Raw genomic sequence first — 20,799 nt, 5'->3', positions numbered from 1 at the left:
CACCTCCCATCCTAAATTTCCCACTTTATTTTTTCTGGTTCAAATTTCCCAGGCTTCAGAAGACTTTCAGAACAAATTTAAATGATTATTAACATTCAAATTTCACTTTACACCTACAAAAATAGAATTTCATATCAGTTGAGAGTTTCTCCAATTCCTCTAAACATTTCTAGGGATCTCCAGAAGCGTCTCATGTCTCTGAACCTCTCACAGTGCCAGAGTGGCATGCATAGATAGAATGGACGCTTTTTCCCTGCTCTATTCCATACCAAGAAAAATAAACATGCTTCATGGGTGTCTTAAATGACAAGACGTCCTCCCAAATCAGTCCCTAGACTCTCTATTTTAATGGGTCAGACTTAATCCTTGAGCTGGTCCAAGGATCCTGTGCCACACCACCCTATTGTTGCCTCAATATCATGCACCTCCCCGCAGTTCCCCAGGCAGAAACTTTTCTCCTCCCAACAGGTAAAATTGGGCAAAAACTTGCCTGAGAAAGTGACTAGAGCCAAGCCTCCATGTGACTGATGTTCAATTTAGGCACGGCTGGATTTACACAGCTCTATGTCATTGACACTCAGGCTCTCATTCTCCCAAGCTACAAAACTGGATGCCCCTTTCCAGATAGTTTCTTCTTCTATTCCACATACTGAACCCATCCAAATCTCATTAATTCTTCATTTTCTTTATGTCTGAGGTTAACTGGTTGTTATGCAGGAGCTAGCTCATACTGGCTTGCCAGAGCCAATTGTTTTCAGGAATTTGGTGAATCAGCTGATCTTACATTACTAGCTTGAATTTACACCACAGAAAGTGTCAGCTTACCAAATTAGGGCATTTTCCCCTAGAGTCAACTGTTAAATATTTACCAGCACACCACTAGATAAATCCACTATTTTCATACAGAATGGTACAATTTATTAACACCCAGATTTCCAGAGTAACCTCTCAGCCGTTTTCCTTGCCTGCTTTCCATTTCACATTAGCTCATTCAAATCACATCACTGAATATTTAAAGGTTTACATTAGTTCGACTGCTAAGGGATCAAATGAAATGTGAAGTCTCCCAATATATTGCTGCCAATTGTCGAAAATGGGTTGCATGAAATAATCAATAAAATGCACTTAGCACAATACTTTGGGCCATACAAACCATTCAGTAAATATTGGTTGTCAGTATTATTTTTATTGGCACTAATCTGATATGCAATATGTTTATCTCCACTAGCATTAAGAAAACCTCCCTATTATTCTTCAATACACCAAAGTTGTTCTTATCTCTAAAAGTTTATTCCTTACCTGACATGTTCTCCCATTCTCCTTTCCCTTAACAAACATTTTCAGATGCAGAACAAACTATCTTTCTCAGGAGCATATTCTGAATAACCCCAGACTACAACTATCCCTTCTAAATTCCTTTAGGACTTTATTCTTACCAATATTTAGCACTTAGGAATACAATGCCACTAACATTGCTCTGGGTTCTTATTCTTGAAATGTATATTTGTGTTCCATGATAAAGTATGAGTTCTTCAAGAGCAAGAAGCATAATTTCAACTTTTGAGGACAAATTCACATAAATATTTTGATACAAGTGGTCGTCATCTGTTCTCAGCCACTCTCAACTTAATATTGTTAGTGAGTGTAGATGTGTACAGGAAGCCCTCTCAGTGAAGACAAAATTAATCAAACAATTCCATGACTGTTGAGCTTCCAATGATCCACTCTAGTTTTCACATGGGAGAAAATAGCATTCTAAGGCAGAAAATTTACCTCCTTCCAAGCTGTGACCCCTGTGATACATCCTTATTTGCCTTCAACTCTAAGAACAAATTAAAAACAATTAAAATATGAAGCCATTTTCATTTATTTTTATTACTTCATAATTCCAGCCATTTATAACTCATTTAAGCTTTGCCCATAAATTTCAAAATTATGTGGCAATAAAAGTAATTAAAAAACAGAAGTTAAAACAATGCCAATGGCAAATCCTTTCCAAACTTAATATGAACACTGCCAGCAGAGAGGATGTCCAAACTCAAAAGGGGTGAGATGCATCTTACATTGAGATTTCAATGTCATGAATATTCAGTCAGAGTCCATCCCCAGTAAGACAGTAAGGGAATTTGCTTTCCAAGGCTAAAAACCTCACATGACCAAAAAGGCCTTGATCCATCACAGTAGGAAAGCTAAGCACACTGATCAGCTACATGTCTATTCTGAGTACATTCATTCCCCTGGGGTCTTTTCAGGATTAAATACTGAATCCATCAATATGTCCTCTATGCAAACCCAGATGAGAAGAGGTTTATGGAAATTGTAAGGTCCAAGATGGAGGTGATGGTGCAACTCACCAACCCTCCTAAAAATAAAAGATACAATTTAGACCTTTGTTAGCTTAGAGGAGGGAGGGAAAAAATTCTTCTCCAAAGGTACATCATTTCCACTGCGTTTATATGTAAGGGTGATCAGGGAGCAGAGTGTGTGTGCATATATGTGCAAGCGTTTATTTCATTAATGGACGAGCTGATGTGCCATTAATGCATTCTTTGAGTTGCAAGTAACCAGACATAAAGATTCAATAAGTTAACATCAGCACTGTTTGAAAAATACAATGACTTCATGGCTTCAAATCATTCTCCTTGGATCAGAATTATTCTTTGGTGTTAAAGTACTACTTACAAAAATCATCTGCTAAAATTCATATCTAGGCCAAGATGAGGCAGGTATTGGGAAAGACACCCTTCCCCCCATGTATTAATAACAAACAATAACTGCAACAAAGGTTTTTTATCACACCAGGGAAATCAGAATGTATTTATGCAGAATCTTGATGTTCTTGTGATTTCATCAATGCCTACAATCTTAGCTAATAGCAATAGATGTGTTTTTGGAAATAATATTTTCTTAGATTATTTTCCATAATCATTATTAATGGAGAGAATGCTTTTTTAATAACAAAGTAGTTATTAATCACAAGCACCACATTGGTTTCAATGACATTGATACCACTAATACCATCCCATGGTAAGATGAAATCAGCAGTGGTTTTCTGGCCTCGTGGTTTGGCAGCGGCTCTGCTCCTCGCCTGCCGTGGCTCTATTCCGGATTTTTTAGGATGACAAACCGGAGATAACTTGAGATTTCCTGGAAGTAGAAAATGGTGGAACTCTGCACTTAAAATTGTAGACAGCCTTTTGGTATGTTTAGGGTTTGACGTCTGAAATACTGATCCACACACAACTGAATAACAAGTTGTAAAAAGTGAGACATTCCTACGTTAGGTAATAAGGTCCATCTTTTATTTACTGATTCCTTGTCATACTTAAAAAATACCTGAAGTGAGGTTCCGGAAGATGGCGGCGTAGGAGGACGCGGGGCTCACAACGCGTCCTGCCGATCACTTAGATTCCACCTACACCTGCCTAAAGAACCCAGAAAACCGCCAGAGGATTAGCAGAAGGGAGTCTCCGGAGTCAAGCGCAGACTAGAGGCCCACGGAAGAGGCACAGGGGAAGTGCACTGCAGGTCCTCACCACGCAAGGGACTCTCCAAAATGACCAAACGGAAGAATTCCCCTCAGAAGAATCTCCAGGAAATAACAACAGCTAATGAACTGATCAAAAAGGATTTAAATAATATAACAGAAAGTGAATTTAGAATAATAGTCATAAAATTAATCGCTGGGCTTGAAAACAGTATACAGGACAGCAGAGAATCTCTTGCCACAAAGATCGAGGGACTAAGGAACAGTCACGAGGAGTTGAAAAACGCTTTAAATGAAATGCAAAACAAAATGGAATCCACGATGGCTCGGCTTGAAGAGGCAGAAGAGAGAATAGGTGAACTAGAAGATAAAGTTATGGAGAAAGAGGAAGCTGAAAGAAAGAGAGATAAAAAAATCCAGGAGTATGAGGGAAAAATTAGAGAACTAAGTGATACACTAAAAAGAAACAATATACGCATAATTGGTATCCCAGAGGAGGAAGAGAGAGGGAAAGGTGCTGAAGGGGTACTTGAACAAATTATAGCTGAGAACTTCCCTGAACTGGGGAAGGAAAAAGGCATTGAAATCCAAGAGGCACAGAGAACTCCCTTCAGACGTAACTTGAATCGATCTTCTGCACGACATATCATAGTGAAACTGGCAAAATACAAGGATAAAGAGAAAATTCTGAAAGCAGCAAGGGATAAACGTGCCCTCACTTATAAAGGGAGACCTATAAGACTCGTGACTGATCTCTCCTTTGAAACTTGGCAGGCCAGAAAGGCTTGGCACGATATCTACAGTGTGCTAAACAGAAAAAATATGCAGCCGAGAATCCTTTATCCAGCAAGTCTGTCATTTAGAATAGAAGGAGAGATAAAGGTCTTCCCAAACAAACAAAAACTGAAGGAATTTGTCACCACGAAACCAGCCCTACAAGAGATCCTAAGGGGGATCCTGTGAGACAAAGTACCAGAGACATCACTACAAGCATAAAACATACAGACATCACAATGACTCTAAACCCATATCTTTCTATAATAACACTGAATGTAAATGGATTAAATGCGCCAACTAAAAGACATAGGGTATCAGAATGGATAAAAAAACAAGACCCATCTATTTGCTGTCTACAAGAGACTCATTTTAGATCTGAGGACACCTTTAGATTGAGAGTGAGGGGATGGAGAACTATTTATCATGCTCCTGGAAGCCAAAAGAAAGCTGGAGTAGCCATACTTATATCAGACAAACTAGACTTTAAATTAAAGGCTGTAACAAGAGATGAAGAAGGGCATTATATAATAATCACAGGGTCTATCCACCAGGAAGAGCTAACTATTATAAATGTCTATGCGCCAAATACCCGAGCCCCCAGATATATAAAACAATTACTCATAAACATAAGCAACCTTATTGATAAGAATGTGGTCATTGCAGGGGACTTTAACACCCCACTTACAGAAATGGATAGATCATCTAGACACACAGTCAATAAAGAAACAAGGGCCCTGAATGATACATTGGATCAGATGGACTTGACAGATATATTTAGAACTCTGCATCCCAAAGCAACAGAATATACTTTCTTCTCGAGTGCACATGGAACATTCTCCAAGATAGATCATATACTGGGTCACAAAACAGCCCTTCATAAGTTTACAAGAATTGAAATTATACCATGCATACTTTCAGACCACAATGCTATGAAGCTTGAAATCAACCACAGGAAAAAGTCTGGAAAACCTCCAAAAGCATGGAGGTTAAAGAACACCCTACTAACGAATGAGTGGGTCAACCAGGCAATTAGAGAAGAAATTAAAATATACATGGAAACAAACGAAAATGAAAATACAACAATCCAAACGCTTTGGGATGCAGCGAAGGCAGTCCTGAGAGGAAAATACATTGCAATCCAGGCCTATCTCAAGAAACAAGAAAAATCCCAAATACAAAATCTAACAGCACACCTAAAGGAAATAGAAGCAGAACAGCAAAGGCAGCCTAAACCCAGCAGAAGAAGAGAAATAATAAAGATCAGAGCAGAAATAAACAATATAGAATCTAAAAAAACTGTAGAGCAGATCAACGAAACCAAGAGTTGGTTTTTTGAAAAAATAAACAAAATTGACAAACCTCTAGCCAGGCTTCTCAAAAAGAAAAGGGAGATGACCCAAATAGATAAAATCATGAATGAAAATGGAATGATTACAACCAATCCCTCAGAGATACAAACAATTATCAGGGAATACTATGAAAAATTATATGCCAGCAAATTGGACAACCTGGAAGAAATGGACAAATTTCTAAACACCCACACTCTTCCAAAACTCAATCAGGAGGAAATAGAAAGCTTGAACAGACCCATAACCAGCGAAGAAATTGAATCGGTTATCAAAAATCTCCCAACAAATAAGAGTCCAGGACCAGATGGCTTCCCAGGGGAGTTCTACCAGACATTTAAAGCAGAGATAATACCTATCCTTCTCAAGCTATTCCAAGAAATAGAAAGGGAAGGAAAACTTCCAGACTCATTCTATGAAGCCAGTATTACTTTGATTCCTAAACCAGACAGAGACCCAGTAAAAAAAGAGAACTACAGGCCAATATCCCTGATGAATATGGATGCAAAAATTCTTAATAAGATACTAGCAAATCGAATTCAACAGCATATAAAAAGAATTATTCACCATGATCAAGTGGGATTCATTCCTGGGATGCAGGGCTGGTTCAACATTCGCAAATCGATCAACGTGATACATCACATTAACAAAAAAAAAGAGAAGAACCATATGATCCTGTCAATCGATGCAGAAAAGGCCTTTGACAAAATCCAGCACCCTTTCTTAATAAAAACCCTTGAGAAAGTCGGGATAGAAGGAACATACTTAAAGATCATAAAGGCCATTTATGAAAAGCCCACAGCTAACATCATCCTCAACGGGGAAAAACCGAGAGCTTTTTCCCTGAGATCAGGAACACGACAGGGATGCCCACTCTCACCGCTGTTGTTTAATATAGTGCTGGAAGTTCTAGCATCAGCAATCAGACAACAAAAGGAAATCAAAGGCATCAAAATTGGCAAAGACGAAGTCAAGCTTTCGCTTTTTGCAGATGACATGATATTATACATGGAAAATCCGATAGACTCCACCAAAAGTCTGCTAGAACTGATACATGAATTCAGCAAAGTTGCAGGATACAAAATCAATGTGCAGAAATCAGTTGCATTCTTATACACTAACAATGAAGCAACAGAAAGACAAATGAAGAAACTGATCCCATTCACAATTGCACCAAGAAGCATAAAATACCTAGGAATAAATCTAACCAAAGATGTAAAAGATCTGTATGCTGAAAACTATAGAAAGCTTATGCAGGTAATTGAAGAAGATATAAAGAAATGGAAAGACATTCCCTGCTCATGGATTGGAAGAATAAATATTGTCAAAATGTCAATACTACCCAAAGCTATCTACACATTCAATGCAATCCCAATCAAAATTGCACCAGCATTCTTCTCGAAACTAGAACAAGCAATCCTAAAATTCATATGGAACCACAAAAGGCCCCGAATAGCCAAAGTAATTTTGAAGAAGAAGACCAAAGCAGGAGGCATCACAATCCCAGACTTTAGCCTCTACTACAAAGCTGTCATCATCAAGACAGCATGGTATTGGCACAAAAACAGACACATAGACCAATGGAATAGAATAGAAACCCCAGAACTAGACCCACAAACGTATGGCCAACTCATCTTTGACAAAGCAGGAAAGAACATCCAATGGAAAAAAGACAGTCTCTTTAACAAATGGTGCTGGGAGAACTGGACAGCAACATGCAGAAGGTTGAAACTAGACCACTTTCTCACACCATTCACAAAAATAAAACTCAAAATGGATAAAGGACCTGAATGTGAGACAGGAAACCATCAAAACCTTAGAGGAGAAAGCAGGAAAAGACCTCTCTGACCTCAGCCGTAGCAATCTCTTACTCGGCACATCCCCAAAGGCAAGGGAATTAAAAGCAAAAGTGAATTACTGGGACCTTATGAAGATAAAAAGCTTCTGCACAGCAAAGGAAACAACCAACAAAACTAAAAGGCAACCAACGGAATGGGAAAAGATATTTGCAAATGACACATCGGACAAAGGGCTAGTATCCAAAATCTATAAAGAGCTCATCAAACTCCACACCCGAAAAACAAATAACCCAGTGAAGAAATGGGCAGAAAACATGAATAGACACTTCTCTAAAGAAGACATCCGGATGGCCAACAGGCACATGAAAAGATGTTCAACGTCGCTCCTTATCAGGGAAATACAAATCAAAACCACACTCAGATATCACCTCACGCCAGTCAGAGTGGCCAAAATGAAGAAATCAGGAGACTATAGATGCTGGAGAGGATGTGGAGAAACAGGAACCCTCTTGCACTGTTGGTGGGAATGCAAATTGGTGCAGCCGCTCTGGAAAGCAGTGTGGAGGTTCCTCAGAAAATTAAAAATAGACCTACCCTATGACCCAGCAATAGCACTGCTAGGAATTTATCCAAGGGATACAGGAGTACTGATGCATAGGGGCACTTGTACCCCAATGTTTATAGCGGCACTCTCAACAATAGCCAAATTATGGAAAGAGCCTAAATGTCCATCAACTGATGAATGGATAAAGAAATTGTGGTTTATATACACAATGGAATACTACGTGGCAATGAGAAAAAATGAAATATGGCCTTTTGTAGCAACATGGATGGAACTGGAGAGTGTGATGCTAAGTGAAATAAGCCATACAGAGAAAGACAGATACCATATGGTTTCACTCTTATGTGGATCCTGAGAAACATAACAGAAACCCATGGGGGAGGGGAAGGAAAAAAAAAAAAAAAAAGAGGTTAGAGTGGGAGAGAGCCAAAGCATAAGAGACTGTTAAAAACTGAGAAGGGAGGGGGGGGGGAGGGCAGGGTGGGAGGGAGGGCAGGGTGGGTGATGGGTATTGAGGAGGGCACCTTTTGGGATGAGCACTGGGTGTTGTATGGAAACCAATTTGACAGTAAATTTCATATATTAAAAAAAAAAAAAAGATGAAATCAGCAGTTAAGTGTAGCACCTTAAATGTAACAAAAATGGCTGATTTTAAAAATTCTAGTGGAAAGTGAAAAACATCATTTGACTTGCATTTATGTCTGGTGATGTAGCAGGAGAACATCAATAAACACAATTCTTTAGTTAATTAAATTGAATTCTCTTGTCCGAATTCCTAGAACAAAGGTCCTTCTAAGTAAGAAGTCAAAAGTGTGCTTTCAGGCAATCTCCATTGCGTAGTTTGCAGTTGCGTGCTTTCAGCCACAAAATTTGCAGACTAAGAGTGACAGGGCAATTGAATTTTCATGGATTGGATTAGTGCTGATTCCAAAGAAGGGACAGTTTACTCCCAATGTTGCAATCTATGATAATGAAATGAAATATTTAAATTAAATCTCAGGTTGAGTACAGCTTCCCTGCAAGATGGCCCTGGCAGCTGTTTCCGAATTTCTCAATACAGTACATCACCCTCTACATAAATTGCACGTTTATGCAAATGAAGCAGCAAAAAAAGCAAGAAGACTGAGTACAAATTACTTCTTTTCCAATCTGAAGCATTGATTCAAGCCACCATAAGAAGAAAAGTACTATGCAGTATTTACTTCAAGGCATCAACTTTTAGAAAAGAATGCCTATATTATTTTTTCAAGAAGGAACTAATGAAGAAGAAGAAAATGAAGAAAGAAAGAAAGAAAGAAAGAAACAATCGCAATGAAGACTTTTCTTAAAAGTAGCTCAGTCTTCCGTGTACCTCATTCAAATGTAGCAAGAAACTGAAGGCAGAAGCCTGTTATCAGAGAAAAAGCTAAAATTGCATTTTAACATCCTTAGATTCAATCTATATCTTTTCTTCTTTTCTGCTCTTTTTATTCATGGACTCTTTACAACTTCACTCAAAATATGTTACCCAATCACCAACTCCACAAACAGAACTTTTCAAAGCCTTACAACTGCACTGAGGAAGTAATTCTAAAAATTCAATACAGTGATGAGGAGATACATCCTTTGCGTAAAACTCTATTAGCTAGTGATGGTGCTGGAGGGTGAGACAGAATTAGGGTTTTACTTCTACTGATAGCTAGAGTTTTCAGGGAAAAAAACTTTTACCGCCAAAAAGAATAAAAGGCAAAACAATTTAAATTTGTGTATGGATAAAAGTTATACATGTACAAGAGCAAATTTTCAAAAGCTAGAAAAAGGTGAGGAACTTTCTCAGTTTATACACATCACCATGCAACGTTTCAGTCCATATTTTGCTACTATCACTGCAGTTGCCATTATTTTTGAGTATCTGTACCAATTTCTCACTTAACCCAGACAATCAAGAGTTCATTCAATGAGCATTTATTAAGTTCCCACCCTATGCTGCCATCATGGTCCATGATCTAGAGGGGAGATAGCCTTTAACACAGACATATATAAGCCCAAACGGTATGCAATATTTGTTTCATGCACAGGGCACCTTTGACAAAGAGTAGAGAACAAATAAATGAATTTATACATTTGTGTTACAGCTGATTTCAGAGTAGCTAATTGTTACAACAACTCCATATTCTCAACACTAAATAAAATTATAGTTAAAAATGTTTAAACAGAAGGTACTGTTTTGACAAAGGAACAATGTCAAAATTCCCCCACTGTATCCATCTAAGGCATTAGGCATGCAGTGTGACTGATGCTAACACTGCTCATAAAACAATGTTATACCTATATCAAACAGGCAGTAATCTCTTGGTTTTGTTTTCCCAACAATATATGCCATTTGTATATTTTTTAAAACTCTTACAAATATAGAAGTGAGACTGTTTGCTTTTCTTTATGCCATAATTGCCAATAACTTCTACCACTGGTGTGGCTCAATTTTAATACTCAATGAAAATTATACACACATATAGCTTATATACATATATGTAATTATATCAGGTTTATAAACAATGTCTTCTTAAATTTAAGGTAGGAACATAGAATATATGCAAGTGTTTCCATGCAGAATTTGGCAGGCACACTACCCTGAAATGTATTTTGTTACTTAAAGGAATAAAATGGTCAGTCAGATTTATGCCACACAATTAATAGAATTTCTTTCCAATTCAAGCTTCAGAGGCCATGGAGAAATTATACTAATTTCATTTCTTGCAAAAATTCTTCTAAATTGTAAATCCAAATGCCACTTATAAGGAAGTTTTATTCTAGATTTAAACTGCTCAAGACAAGCCATTACAAAAGTAATAGCCAATGTGCAGAAAAAAAATTTTTTCTCCTAAAATCATTAGAAACTATTTACAACTAGATTTTAATTCACAATTTTAAATATATACATTCAAACTTAGCAAGGAATACACTGATAGTTTGAAATATTTCTAAGAAAATATATAATTTTCCTCTTACAACTTTATTTTGTTTAATGTTTATTGAGTTTTGAGAGAGAGAGATAGAGCGCAAGCTGGGGAGGGGCAGAGACAGAATCTGAAGCAGGTTTCGGGCTCTGAGCTGTCAGTACAGAGCCTGACACGGGGCTCGAACTCACTGACTATGAGATCATGACCTGAGCCGAATTCAGATACTTAACCAACTGAGTCACCCAGGCGTCCCTACAATATTCTTCTTAAAGTTTCCAAATGTCAGGGATATGTTTGTTCTTTCATTATTAATTAAGTCAAAGGAATACATCCTGTTTAAGATATGGCCCTGATCATGGAGGACAAGGAAAGACTGAGGAATTTTCACACAGTGGAAGAAATGAAATAGATTTGAAGTGAATGCAATGTGGGATGCTTGATTGGGTTCTACAACAGAAAAAAAAAAAGATTAATGGAAAATTGTTGGGATTCAAATATCACTTGTTTAGTTAAAGCATTATGCCAATATTAATTTCCTATTTTTTAAGTGTATTTATTTATTTTGAGAGAGAGGGAGAGAGAATCCAAAGCAGGTTCCGTGCTGTCAGCACAGAGCCCGATGAGGTGCTTGATCTCATCAATTGTGAGATCCTGACCTGAGCCAAAACCAAGAGTGGGTGGCTTAACCAAATGAGCCACCTAGTTGCCCCTAATTTCCCGGTTTTGATCACTGTACTATGTCCATGTAACATGATAATATTAGGGGAAGCTATGTGAAGGCACACAGGAATCCTTCATCCTATTTTTGCAAATTTTCTGTAAGTCTAAAATTATTTCAAATTAAAAGTGTAAAACAAATCCTGAGTAGAAATGTTCTTTGTTTTCTTACGCTATTGGGTAGTTTGTAGCTATAAATTTTATATATATATATGTATATATATATATATACATATATATATATACACATATATACACACACACACACACACACACATATATAATAATAAATATATATGTATATATATACACACACACATAATTATGGGAATATATATATGTATATATATGGGAATATATATATGTATTGTATATATATATATACAATATGGGAAGATCTTGTGATAATAAGAAAAATAATTCCTCACCACCTTCAGAACACTTATTTGATGGCATCATTTGCATGAGTAAAAATACAGTTTTTATCTTCTTAAGGGAAATGCTTAAAAATTCAGTAATTAATGACTTCCAAAAACTGTAATAATAATGACAATGATTGAAACTACCTCATTGCAAGCTGCATCCTCTGCATTATTATGGTAAGCTATAATTATCATGTTTTTTCTCCAGAGTCATTTTTGATTCTAACATTCTAGGTAAAAACTGCTTTTACAGATTGCATCCCACAGTGTTCTTTGGGACCTTGTCATAACACCATAAACTATAGCAGAAATCAGGAAATGTGGTCTAAAGGGGTCTCACCCAAGAGTGTTTGCTAAAGAAATGACTAATGGATTTCAGCATGAAGCAGTTTCATCTATGTTTATCCCAAGAGCATTAGCCCTGAGGGCTGTGTTATTGGGAAGTTCAAGTTTCATCCACTTTCATCACGAAAAGATTGCAAAGGCCATAATTATGGCCTATCTTCAGATCCCTAAATTTTAACTTCTCCAAATTATCCTTGGTCAGGCAACATGCTTATCCTCAAAGGAATGAGACCTAATTCTAAGAAACAGGATTACCCTTACTTTAGAAAGTAAGCAACTTTGTTATTTTGAGGTCACCATGTATATCACTCCTTCCCAAAGTCAACTCTCTTTCTGGCCTTTCCGTGACATAAATTCTACCTTTTTGGACACTCATTGGGTTTAAATTTTCTGATAGCAGCAGGCTCAAAGGAAAGGCAAACATATTTACAAGGGCACCCATATGTATAATCATCCCCTATTAGACAAACTAAAAACAGACAAATTGGCTAGTTTTTAACTCAAGAGAGAAAGAGAACTAGTGTAGGATAGAGAGAACTTGAGAATTCAAAAATATAAGCTACTGTCTGGAGAGGAGGGTAAGGAGTAGGAGACTCAGGACCTGGGGTAGAGGGAAAAGTGGCTGAGGCACTAACACAAATTTTACCTGCTCATAATTGGCTGGAGGAGTGCCTTGTAAGACACCATCTCAAAGGTGATGATGGTGCCCCTCTGAAGGCAGTCAGGATGCCAGCACACTGTGCTGTGCAGAGAGGAGAAAACACATTCACAGCTGTGAAGCTGTATTGTTACAGAGCTCAATCAATGCAAATCACAAGACGCTACTTAAAATATTTACTTGGAGGTCTGAGCTCAAACAAAATGAATGCCAAGGAACACTGTCATAAAGTCAATCACTGCAGAATAATAGCTATTGTTGAAGGGAAAAAATAGTTTTCAAGTTGTTTTGAAACCACAAAATATTATATTGAAGTTTACAGTACAGCATGTTTATTGCCAAGGTAATCCCCCCACCCCCTCTGGAATAATAGGATTGAGCAAAAATACAATGTTAGAAGAAGAAAAAAAAAAAGCAAAGAAATTATACAGTTGAACTACTGCATACTTTATTCCAATCCTTTTAAGGCTGTGGGTCATACAGGTAAACTAAATACCTCCAACCTCTTGAAAGCATCTCTCCCCTACACTTTGGCAGCCCCTCCAAGAGAATTCTTATCAGTCTTGGTGCCACTGAATGTATCTCCAGCTGGCTTTCCAATTTCTTGAAACTATTTGGAAGAAACCATTACATCTTCTGAGATCGAAATTTTTAATTGGCATAAACAAAATTATCATATGATTTCAACACTTCCTCTTTCCACGGTGTTTCTTCCAAAACTATTTAACTAATTATCCTTTTAAGGATTTGGCCCAAACACAATCACAGTTTCTTTGTTGAAACAATTTCTCACCTTTAAAAAAATACACTGGCAGGAGCTGCTTGGTTTTTATTTTATTATATTTTATTTGTATTGGCTTTTTTTTCCTGTGGGTAAACCACAAAACTCCTGTAGAGTCAAACCCAGTCCTATGTATCTATCAGATTGAATCCAGGGTCCCCATCACTGCGGGCAGGACTGGCTTCGTGGGATATGTGACCTGTGCATCACACATGGCTTCACGCTCAGAAGTGCCCTGTGTTTGATTTAAGGCTCTGCTGTCACCATCTGAAAATTCCTAAATTTTGAGCAGGGGCCCTGCCTTTTTCTTTCTGCATCAGGTCCTGCAAATTATATACCTGGCTTCAGGTAACACCTTAACAAATCCTAGCCAGAAGACCCTGCTTCGTGGCCCATCTAAGTAGCCAGAATTCCTACCAGGTTTGGCCAGATCCTGAAGACATTCAACCTCCTAGAGAGTGATTCTTCAGAAAGTTACTACAGATTTGCTTCTTAGCTGGAGCCAACTTTCAAAGGACCAGGTAAGTGATGGGAGGAGGATGAAGAAGCGTGTATAGGGAGGAATCTTAGAAAATGTTTTGTGAGTTTTTTTTAAGTAGGACACAGCATTTTGGGGGTCTCTAAGTAGCAGGCCTGCATTAAGCTAGAACTGCTAGTGTCAGATATCTCAAAGGCAACATGGCCCTCCTGTACCTGAGCACGTGGTAGTTGGCCAGCTATGGTAGGTCCGGTGAAGGATAGCTAGCTTGCCCCCCTCCCCTTACTGATGGTGAGGCCTCCATTCAGAAGAGTAGATGGTCGGCGCATGTGCAATATGGTCCAGGACCTGCTCCAGGCAGAAAGAAGAAGGAGCCCTTTCAAAGTATACTGCATGCAGCTGGGTTCCAAACATTTGAGCATCAGCCAGGATCACCAACCTGCTACCCAGTAATCACTGCTGCCTGCATCCACTGATGACAATGGCAGGACAGAGAGGCAATGCCAGGAGGTTTCCTTCTTTTTCTGAAGGAAGAATGCATCCTCTTGCTGATAGGGTTCTCAGGTTTAACCAATGGAGGCTTCCCTTAGCCTGAGCCCCCAGGGGTTTCCTTTTTTTTTATCTTTTTTTTAATGTTTATTCATTTTTGAGAGAGAGAAAGAAAGCATGAGCGGGGGAGGGGCAGAGAGAGAGGGAGATAGAGGATCTGAAGCAGGCTGTGCACTGACAGCGGAGAGCCCAATGTGGGGCTCAAACCCTCAAACCTCGAGATCATGACCTAAGCCAAGATTGGATACTTAACCGACTGAGCCAGCCAGGGGCCCGCCCCCAGGTGTTTCTTATTCCTGAGAAAGCCATTTTGTGAGGAGATTGTGCTAGTCACTTCATTCACAACATTATCATATTCTCATCTCCAATAAAGAACTTTCGCCCTCTGTGTGTACCCAGGTGCTCAAGGAAAGGAGGACCTTATTTCCTTTGGGATATCCAACACTGATAGTTCTAGCTTAATATAGAACCATATGTGGAAGCACCACCAAATTCTGGGAGTGGGCTCTATGAGTGACAGCACCACTTCCCCTGAATATGAACCATGTTATATTTAGAAATAGAGCAAGGGGATAGGCCTGGCTACAAGAAAAGCTAACTTCCACACTTTAAAAGGGAATGGGATGAATCTGGGAAGAACATGTCTTACTTTGTTTCCCCTTGTCCCAGAAAGGAGACCAGCTCCCTCCCAAACTCCTGGTCAAGTCTACATACATTCTCCCCTTCAAGTGCCCTAGGCCTTCTGATGTCCACATAGTTCTGAAACCAAATTACGAGGACCCCTGTGGCAAAAACTATCCTACAGTCCCAAGGACTCAGCCAAAGCCAGTCTCCCCAGTGACAACAGAGGATATTGCTCTGAGACACTGGATCTGACTGGCCCCCGGGGAGGACCTAGATTGAAAAAAGAGCAAAGGGATGGGTATGGTCACACAGAGGGCCAGAGTTCTTCATTGGAGATGAGAATAAGATGTGAGAATAAAGCGACTAGCCTGATCTCCTAGCAAGCTGGCTTTCTCAGGAATAAGAACGCCCTGGAAGCTTGGGCAAAGGGAAGCCTCCACTGGTTACACACACACACACATGCACAAATTAAAAAGGTTAAATAAATTGCAGGCCTGAACTCTAAATATCATTCTGTATGAATATAAACCGTAGTCAGTACTGAAAAAGCAAATAAACAATTTTAACTTGATAATCATAGCTTAAAAATTAGAAGGGATTTTAGATATCATGTAGACCAACCTTTTCATATTTCTGTATCACCAGCAACATAAAAATGAAAAAGCCCAAAGGCTCACATATAGTTAGGAGTTCAGCCATGAAGGCAGTCTATATATTTTGGCCCCTAGTGTAGGGTGCTATCAAGCACACCACTCAACCTCTAAAAAACGAAATGCCCTTCACATATTTGGTGCAGGCACAGTTGTGAGGTTGCCAAGGATGGGCCCAGGACATCATCCATCTAGAGTCTTCCCCCATATAGAACACCCAAGAGCTTGTCGTAGTCATTATGTGAACACCAATGCCAGATTCTGTCTGGCTGGCCTTGAGAATGGTGTTCACTGTGGGTGGGTCTACATTGTTAGAAGGGGGAGCAGGAGTTGACAGTTACAAAGCATATTTTTAAAGTATTTTTCATAGAAAATGTATATTATGGCTCTCACTGTGTACATAATCCTATATTTTTGACTTGCTTAAATATTGCTGGTTCTGAATAATGGTCCTGTCTCTATTTGTAAGTAAAAGTGGCATATGATGCCCCCCTAAACACATTTTTCTTTTCCAGACACTTTTCATATTTGTTATTGATTTGTAAGGAGGGGGGTGTCCTTTGGCTACAGGTAAAATTGGAGAATGAAGAAAAATTTCAGTTCTGGATTTGCTGTGAAGTTAGAGCTCCCTCCAGTGCTCTACCTGGCTGACTGAACTTAAAAACACACTCCCTTTCCAACTGTTCTTCGATGCATACAAATAAATCTATCTTTAGCCTTTTCAATGCAGATTTTCTCTCTTCTAAAAATTAAACTCAGCCAGTAAATATATGCATATTGATTTCTCCTAAAATCTTGTTAAATATCCATATTCATTTATCCTCCAATAGAATATTCAGAGGGTAGAATCAATAAAATAAGACATGGTCAAGGAATTTTCATTTTGGCAGAGACTGTGTCCATGTATTGTCATTACATATAAACTTTTATGACTCTGCAGGTGAGAGTTAACTTTCACAGTTATTAGCAAACAAAGAAACTGGATAGGGTAAGTGCCTACCATTCACACTGGAATTGTTATTTATATTTCAGAGGCTTTTTAAATGAACCGAAATAACTTTTTAGATTTATCACAGCCACCTCTAGTATTCCTCCTATAAACCACCTTCAATTTACTGGCTTCTACAAGCCAAGCATGACACTGCCCATATCAGTGATGCCATATAACTGGATCAACCACAGGTAGTACCTAAAGGGATACATGAATAATTCATGAAACTAACCAAAGGGCCAAGCAGATATTAAATCACTTTTGACTATGAGAAAACTAGTTATTATTTTTGTGATTTATTTGGTTACTTATTTATTTAATTCCTCTGAACACCACATAAGGTACTCTTTTGTTCAGTATCACGGAATCACAGCCAAGGTAATTGGTGAGATGCTCTCTCAACCACATGTTTGCTTACTTCCTCTCCTCCTCCCTCCCTCCTTTCATTCCTTCCTCCTCTTATCTCTCCTATTTTATATTTCTCTTCCTTTCCTTTCTCCCTCCCTAAAAGTTTCACTAAGGCTCATAGCTTTAAAACTGGTAACTACATTAAAGATAATCTAACACAATCCTCTCCGATTTTTCAGAAGAAAAATTGAAGATTGAGAATCTTGGCCCTTCACACCAGTTTCCTCTTCCTCTTTTCTTTGCGGCAAGGTCTTAAACTCCCATTAAGATCAGTAAAAACCCTGGGCATTTCTGATACAGCTGACTCCTGGTTCACCCCAGTCCACTATCTAAGGTTTGGATTAACAATGCTCAACGATATGCACGCAACAATGTAAACAGAGATGGTAGAAATAGTTTTCTGTATAAAGAAATTTCAGAAAAATTAAGAATCTGGGGGAAATTACACAAGCACACAATATTTCAAAACTATGAAATCTGGTATTTTAGGTTTTCTTCTCTTCAACAATGTCTTCTTGCCCCTTTAACCAAACCTAAACAGGAAAACTTAATTTGACATCGCTTTTCTTGACAATGATGTTAATAACGTTGCATTTTATTTCTCTAGCACATTATAGCTTACAAATTTTGTTTTGTTTTGTTTTGCCTTGTTTTTACCTAGTGTTCTACTCCAGGTAACCAGAACATCATCTCTTTGAATCTCACAGACTAGCACTGCATATAGCAAAATGTAAGGTAGCAACAGAGATCTCAGGGTGACCCTTTGTATTTCACGCTGAGCTCTGTATTCACTAAAATGTTTATGCAGTGTAGAGGAGCTATCAAATTTAGTCCTTGAAAAAAAGGTTATCAAGGTGTAGTCAGTTAAAGCAAATTGTCTAGCCAAGAAAAATTGCTGCAGCCTCTCCAACAAGCACAGGTGTTATGTCACCATTGCCCATTACCTAAGAGTCCAATAGGAGGAATAAATCTAAGGATAGTTGCCGGGTGTATAACATGAGTTGCAGAGTTCCCGTTAAAGGAGTCCACCTATGTGGGTCAAGATGTAAGGTGAGGTTTCAGGAACATCCAGGCATCTTGCTAACCTGGATAGTTTGGCCAGATGTAAGCTATTTTAGTAAGAAAGTAATTGAAACAGCAAGAAGAAAGTTCGCTCTGTAGAGAAACAAAGCAATCCCAGTTACCCATACATTTCAAAGAGTTTCCCTAAGCAATAGAATTGCTTCTAAGACAGAGGCAAATCAAGCCTCTTACCCGGATGCAGTGGATCTCAGATTTCAGTAAGCATGCAAATCACTTGAAAAGCTTATTAAAGTGCAGATTCCAGGACTGCCTCCTGCAATCCTCTTTCAGTAAGATTTCTGCTAAGTACACTGAAGTTACCTTTCTTTTAATCAGGAATTTGAGGTGATTCTGATGGGTACTAAGATTTGAGAAACAATATGCAAACAAGGTCAGTAAAATACGTATACAATCCAGGAAGAGAGTTGATGACCACTGTTACTTTTAATCACTTCCTTTGCTATAGGAAGAGAATTGAAGCACTCCATTCCTGCCTCTGCACAAGAGAATCTCCTTAGCTTTCTGAGCCAGCATCAATGGTCTCATCTTTTAACATTTGCTTTGCAGAAAACACAAGGTTACAGGAAAGATTTTTAAAATAACTGTATGTAAAAAAAAAAATGTCTCAAAGCATAAAAACCAAAGTGTTTATTTTACTAAAGAACAAAATGTTAAGGAAAATTTCTGGCATACTTACAATGTACAGATACATACTTCAATCAGAACTACAATGTCTTCTCTCCTCTACTTGATTACTGAAAATGACTTAAGTAAATTCCTCTAAAAGAGTAACCCTATTGTGGGGGTGGGGGGACCTGGGTAGCTCAGTTGGTTAAGGGACCAACTCTTGGTCTCAGCTCAGGTCATGATCTCATGGTTCATGAGATCAAGCCCTGAGTGGGGTTCTGCTTGGGGTTCTTTTGCCCTCTCTCTCTGCTTTTCCCCCTCTTGCACTCTCTTTCTTTCTCTCTCAAAATAAATAAATAAACCTCAAAAAAAGAAAAAAAAAGAGTAGTCCTATGGTATAAATTCTTTGAAGACATATAAAAGTTAAAAATAACATCAATTAAAAAATAATTTTTTGATTTTAGATTTAGCCCTGCAAAACTGAACTTAGTCCATCAGTGTGAGAAAGTAATACTGCTAAATTTACCTCAATTTTTCTAAGTGATTTTGGTTAACTTGAAAATTGAGGGAGGGAGCCAATCCATAAGAGACTCTTAAAAAACAGAATAAACTGAGGGTTGATGGGGAGTGGGAAGGAGGGGAAAGTGGGTGATGGGCATTGAGGAGGGCACCTGTTGGGATGAGCACTGGGTGTTGTATGGAAACCAATTTGACAGTAAATTTCATATTTAAAAAAGACGGAAAAGAAAATTGAGTCCATGCTGTTCATCAAGATAAGCCAAAATAAGAGCAGAAACATGGCATAAGTAAAGATGAGAGAGCTTTGGACTGGGACTAAAAAATGCAAATATGGACTAAATCAAAGTTTTGAGTTATCTTAATACCTCAATCCCCTCATCCATAAAATGGGGATTAATAATGTTTTCCTCCCCTCGAGGGTTGTTTAAAAGGAATAATTAACAAAGTAAATGGCTGTAAATTATTTTGTAGGCCTGCTGTGTTGCTGCCAAATAGGAAAATTTTGATTTAGAAGCTGGAATCTTTAGTCGCTCCAAAATATTACAAAGCAAGTCACATTTCATGGCTAATTTAAAACATCAGGGGTTCACACAAGTTGCTTATAATGATATTTTCCAATTCCCATGTTATTTGATGATTTATACAGCTCCAACTTCTACGGTTGAATCCAGCCATTCCTATCTGGTTATGATGCTCTTTTATCAATACTACCAGCTCACATAACTGTCTATATCTTTGGGGGATTAAGCACTATTTTTTATCTGGACCTGGAAAGAGTAAACTCAGAGATGATAAGAAATTTCTGGTTGCAAGTCCAATGTGCCAATGTGTTATTTCTTTAGATCAGAAAAAAAGAGCTGTTATATACAGGTTTAGGAAGACTTTTTAAAGCACTGATAAAATCTTTGTGTGTCAAATGGAATGGCACTGAAATTATTTTAATACCTTAAAGCTCTTATGAGTTGAACTAAACTTTCAGTAAAATAATCTGAATTTCCTTCTGGATTTTTCACCTTCAAAAGACAAAAACCAACCCAAGCAAAATAAAATGACAAAAA

This window comes from Panthera uncia, chromosome A2 (assembly GCF_023721935.1).
Source record: "Panthera uncia isolate 11264 chromosome A2, Puncia_PCG_1.0, whole genome shotgun sequence".
In the NCBI taxonomy this organism is placed as follows: domain Eukaryota; kingdom Metazoa; phylum Chordata; class Mammalia; order Carnivora; family Felidae; genus Panthera; species Panthera uncia.
The sequence above is the reverse complement of the archived record's forward strand: the minus strand, read 5'-3'. Positions refer to the sequence as shown.